This window comes from Podarcis filfolensis (genome assembly GCF_964270895.1).
Source record: "Podarcis filfolensis genome assembly, chromosome: 2".
In the NCBI taxonomy this organism is placed as follows: domain Eukaryota; kingdom Metazoa; phylum Chordata; class Lepidosauria; order Squamata; family Lacertidae; genus Podarcis; species Podarcis filfolensis.
This window is the reverse complement of record NC_139605.1, coordinates 100,903,274-100,909,273: the sequence shown is the minus strand read 5'-3', so window position 1 is coordinate 100,909,273 and position 6,000 is coordinate 100,903,274. Positions and strand designations below refer to the sequence as shown.

The 6,000-nt window shown below is 45.2% G+C and overlaps 1 protein-coding gene across 1 annotated transcript in view; it reads left to right on the top strand.

The window, feature by feature from the left end:
* Positions 1-277: 277 nt before the first annotated feature.
* AXIN2 (axin 2) overlaps positions 278-6,000 on the top strand; it is an 82,818-nt gene continuing 77,095 nt past the window's right edge. The window contains exons 1-2 of the mRNA XM_083598655.1: positions 278-407; positions 4,800-4,887. The gene's annotated coding sequence lies outside the window, so the exon portion shown is untranslated. The remainder of the gene's footprint in view (positions 408-4,799; positions 4,888-6,000) is intronic.

Sequence of the window (6,000 nt, the reverse complement as noted above, 5' to 3'; positions counted from 1 at the left end):
GCACTTTCTTTTAAATACAAAAAAGAACAGAGGAGGGAAAATGTCAGGCCTCACACCAAAAAGGTGTGTCGTGAGGGACTGCTGCTAAGGCCGAATAAAAGTAGGCCGCTAGTGTGTAATGGGGAAAACCTTGCCTCAGAGAAAACACATTAATCTCCATTTACCTGTAATTCCCAGCAGCTGTCCTTCTCAGCCAGCCACTGGCTTTTGAAATGGGAGCAATTTGGCGCTGACCTTCAGGGAAGTGTTAGCCGTGCACCATGTTGAAAGACGAGGAAGGGAAGTAGAATTAGAAAACTGGGCTGTTTGGGAGGCCTCAGCCCTCAAATAGTTTTTTTATCCCCCATGTTCTTCCAGTAAAGGACCAACAGAGATTCTGCCGCTTTGTTTACCTTGGGACATGCCAGGTAATCTCCTCAAAGTCACTCATAATCTTGAGCAATATTCAGCTGCTAGAGGGCTAGACCTTGAGATAAGAAACCCTTTTTAAAGAAAGGTGTTAGAATAATGGTTGGGAAGCTGAATGCTGTGTTTGTTCACGGGGTAGGCAAGTGAGGGGGGAAGTTGTAAATGAAATTCACCCCTGAAAATGTGTGTGTGTGTGTGTGTGTGAGAGAGAGAGAGAGAGAGAGAGAGAGAGAGAGAGAGAGAGAGAGAGAGAGATCAAAGTTTTGCAGCTGATCTCATAAGGCTCAGCTTCCTGGGAAAAAGGGGATTGCTAATACTATGGCAGCTTTGTGACATGGGAAGTTTTGCTCTTGTGGTTGGAAATATTGTCAGGGTATAGAAGGGGAGGACACACCAGATGTTGTCCCACCAAGACAAAGAGAATAACGGAGAATCAAAAGTGAGAGCAGGGGCTGAAAGGAGGGATTGGGGGGTGTTTGTTTGCACACATGCGTGAGCACATGAACAGGGTATATTGGCTGTGACCTGGTGAGAGGCGGCCTGCGATTGCTACCACTGAATGCAGCAGTTCCTGTCAGTGAAACTGAAACAAGCAAAACCCAGAAACGTCTTCACATCTAGGTTGGTAATGCTTGTGGAAAACACAGTTTAGAAGCTTCCTGGGTATTGAGCATTTTGTTTCTGCATTTGGCTCTTCAGAAATGTAGGGCCATGTTTACGGCAAGGGAATGTGTGCACGGAGATTTTCCTGCCTTCCCCTGCCCATCCTATTGGGTGTACTCAATCCACTCATCATATTGCTACAAGCCTTATGATCCTCTTCTGAACTAATGGGATCATAGGAAGGCAGAGCATCTTATACAGGGAAAACCCACAACCTCCCAGGCTTTCCTCCCAAGTACACACTAGGACCTCAAGACATTCCTATGTAGGCATGCCCTTTGATTAATTTCCTATATAGCAAATAATCTTGCTTTATAGTGAATTCTCCTAGGACATGACATGTGATGTGGTTTGTGTGTGGGTATAGTGATGGGTAGCCTGGAAGACATGGGGGTTGATTTTGTTTGCATAGGCTACTAAACTCAGAACAGATTACTCCTAGTGCTTTATCATGCTGACCTTGCAATTGATCATTAACACATTAGGGCACTTCCATTTGTGAGCAACCCTCAAGGCCATTTATGTTAATGTCCAAATGTCTGATTGTTGTTGCTGTGAAAGATAAAGAAACAGGCATTTGTAATGCAAATGAACATTCTGACCAAAACAGATACTACCTTCAGATTACAGTGGTACTGAAGCCTTAGCTACTGTACCTCGGGTTAAGTACTTAATTCGTTCCGGAGGTCCGTACTTAATCTGAAACTGTTCTTAACCTGAAGGACCACTTTAGCTAATGGGCCCTCCTGCTGCTGCCGTGCCGCCGGAGCACAATTTCTGTTCTCATCCTGAAGCAAAGTTCTTAACCTGAAGCACTATTTCTGGGTTAGCGGATTCTGTAACCTAAAGCGTATGTAACCTGAAGTGTATGTAACCCGAGGTACCACTGTACAAACCTGGCTGAAGCAAGGAGCCTTAAACCAAAAAAAAAACAAAACAAAAAATTACGAAATGAGAAATAAAAAAATGCTCTCCCTCTACCTACCCCATTGAGCATAGTGATAACCTTCCTAATTATAGAATCCTAGACCTGGAAGAGGGTCTTGTGGACCTCCCAGTTCAGCCCTTGCTTGATGCAGGAAATCCAGAGTGAGAGTTTCAAGACAGTTTGAAACCACCCCACCCAGGCAGCACTCGCCACTCCCAGCAATTTATCACCTTCCAGACCCAGGGATTTTGCTGGCATCATTGCTCATCCTGCTATATTCTCTTCTCTACATCCTGATTTAAGCTAACATTCCTAAAAGACAGTCCCATGGAAGGATTCCTTTCAGGCTGTGCAGATATCTGGCCATGGTGCATTTTTTAAAAAAATAAAAATATTTCTGTTTGTTCTTTTGCTCTGGATTATGCAGGGCACTTTGTACCGGGCAGATACATAGAAAATCCTACCACGGGCTAAGGAAGGGGACACGGTGACCTCCTAAAAATCCATTGCAGACATGCCGTTTTCTGATAAGCAAGCACAGGGGGGGCAGCTCTCCGCACACAGCAGAAAGAGTCAAAAGACTGGGCTGCTGGAACACTTCAGACCGCAAGCAGGGCAACAGCATTTTTGAATGCTCCCCACTCCCCCAGAGGTTTAAAGACAAAACAAACTCCTTTCGAGGCAAAAACAAGAATAGCAGGGAGAAATTCTAGACAACCCTGTCTCTGTAGTCCTTGGGAAAGCAAAAAGCAAAACACATTCAGGGGTGGTTTAATGCTCCATTTTATTTTATTTATTTATTGGCTTACTGCTGGACAATAAACAAAGTATCCAGGCAGCGAACACATCCACGAAGCGGCATAGAAACACCTAGTCAACATCTGGGCAGTGATAACGCAGTTACCGATGGCTGAGCGATACACCAGAAAAGACTTGTGCAAACAGGAGCGTTATGAAGCAGGCAACCAAAGCAAAGCATGGATGGTGGTTGCTTAATAATAGGCAAAGATTGCCACAGTCCAGGTGCAAGAGCACTAAATGCTTTGTAGAAGCAAGGCAGGCGCCAGGTAGCATCCTTAATAGAGCCCCTCTGGCTGTACATAAAAATTGGACAGGTAGATATGGGGCAAGATGGTCCTTCATGTCAACTGTTCTCAAGGCTTTAATATACTGATAGTAAGACTGTGAATTTGGACCATATAAGCAGCCAGTGCAGTTCTTTCAGCAGAAGTTTTTTATGCTGTTGGTGGGAAGCACCCACTGGCAACTGGGCTGCTGTGTAAGGGAAGCTCCACGTTGCACTGATTTTGAGGTTCCCAATGGGCAGCACCTAAGCGATCCTAATTCTTTCAAAAGTTTATAGGAAGAGGTCCCAGCTTCCAAGACCACAGGAGCCTCTAGTGTTAGAGATGGATCCATCCCAGACGGCAAACTTGCTCCCTCAGAGGGCGGTGTGTGTGTGTGTGTGTGTGTGTGTGTGTGTGTGTGTGTGTGTGACTCCATCCAGAACTGCCTATCTCACAGATGCCTATCTCACAGATCCGCTCTCCTCCCACAGCACCTTTATCTTGTTGCGATTCAGAGGGCAGTTTATTGGTCCCTGTCCAGCCCAACGCTTACATCCAGGCACCGGTTCCAGGTCTTGCACATCCTTCCCTGATTCAGATGAAATAGAGGAGGAGAACTCGGTGTCATCAGCATTCTGATAGCATCCCGCCCCAAAATGTATAACAATCATTCCCATTGGCTTCATTTCATATGGATTTTTTAAAAAAGCATTAGTGAAAAAATGGTTTTGTGTGTGGTACACCATAGCATAAAGCCCAGGAAGCTTCAGGTTGGAAAAATTGTATTTGAGGCCAGGTTGTTGATAAGTAAACAATTTATTAATTGAAATAATAAGAACGAGCTGTTACTAAAAACAGGCCTCAGCACAGAACCTATGTCTCTGCTTCTAGCCATGTGACTTAGTTACATACCCTCCAATATTTCTCCAATTAAAATAGGGATGTCCTATTTAATAATAATAATAATAATAATAATAATAATAATAATAATAATAAAATAAAAAATAAAAATAATGGATTCTTATTCTTATTCTTATTCTTATTCTTCTTATTATTTGTATCTGACCCATCTGACTGGGTTGCCAAGGCCACTCTGGGTGGTTTCCAACATATATAAAAAGGTAATATGGCATCAAACATTAAAAACTTCCCAATACAGGGCTGCCTTAAGATGTCTTCTAAAAGTTGTAGAGCTATTTATCTCTTTGGCTTGGGGGTCACATAACTCCATACCCTCCAATACTTCTCCAGTGAAAATAGGGACGTCCTAAGGAAAAGTGGGATATTCTGGGATTTCTGTAAATCTGGGGCTGTCCCAGGAAAATAGGGACACTTGGAGGCTCTCTAGTGTCCTCCTGCTCAAGGAAACTGTTTATTATAGAGCAGGTTTCTTTTCATATATATATATATATAAAGAAGGAGAGCACTAGGAACAGGTATGTCCCCACGGTGGAAGGACTTGTGGATCCAGAATTGGCCTCCACAGTCACTTATGGGCTCACTGTTAAGACCGTGTTCGTGGAAGACAATCTTACTTGACTACCAGTGATCACCAAAGAAAGAAAGAAAAGACTTTCACTTTGTTCTGTTGAATCCGGCCAGAGCAAGAAAGGCAAAACAACCTCTCTCGCTTTACTTCCTGCAGGGCTAGGAGTGGCATGCCAGGTGTTTTGTTCAACACAGAACTGAGGGAAGGTAAATTAATGGGCGCCTCTTTATTTTTGTGCTGCCAGGGATGGATACAGCTGAGTCGAGTCATGCGTGCTGTCAGAACTGGCCCTTTGCTGCTTCGAGGATCTTCGGTGCAAGGCTTTTTAACAGGTACACCCCAGGGGCTGTATTGGATTGTGTGGCTGTATGGGGAGGGAACTACAGCCGTTTTCCCTAAGTCATCTCAATCTCAGGAATAGGTTGCTCATTCCAACATCAGGTGTGCATGCTCAAGATTACTTGTTCATTGCGATTAGAAGCTTCCACCATGGAAAACGCTGTCAAGAAGTCTATGTGGTGAGTGGGTTTCTCACCCTTTCAGTGCTTGCCTATGGATGAAATGGAAATTCCGTGCTGTGCTACTGACTTTTTTAAACAATATATTGCTTATTGCATGTTGCTGCCCTTGTTCTGCCCCTTCTCCAGATTGTTCAGAGCAGTGTACGTACACAGTTCCCTCTGAATCTCCCCTCCCCTTTATCCTCACAACCAGGGGTGCCAACTTGAATAAAATATTGCGAGGGGGGCAGGTAAGCTATGCCCCACATAATTGATCACATGATGCCACACACAATTTGAATGGCAATGCCCATGAACTTCGGGGAGGGGCCTCAAATATTTTATTGAGGGTGTGAAGGGACCTTGGCTCCTAGGAGTTGGCTCCTGTGCTCACAGAGATTGAGCAGGGCCACCCTACGACATCTGAATTAGTGCAAGAGCACCAAGGTTGCCCTAAGGGACGTGGGTGACGCTGTGCATTAAACCACAGAGCCTAGGACTTGCTGATCAGAAGGTCAGCGGTTTGAATCCCCGCGACAGGGTGAGCTCCCATTGCTCGGTCCCTGCTCCTGCCAACCTAGCAGTTCGAAAGCACGTCAAAGTGCAAGTAGATAAATAGGTACTGCTCTGGCGGGAAGGTAAACGGTGTTTCCGTGCACTGCTCTGGTTCACCAGAAGTGGCTTAGTCATGCTGGCCACATGACCCGGAAGCTGTATGCCAGCTCCCTCGGCCAGTAAAGCGAGATGAGCGCCGCAACCCCAGAGTCGGCCACGACTGGACCTAACGGTCAGGGGTCCCTTTACCTTTTACCAAGGTTGCCAGCACAGCTTGTGCTTTAAGCCTACCTTTCTGTTGCAAAGCCATCTGTTTCCCAGTAGAGCTGAAAGGACTGGGATTTGTTGCTGAGCTGCCCCCCCTTTTTTTTGCTCAATGCAAGCGGAGAA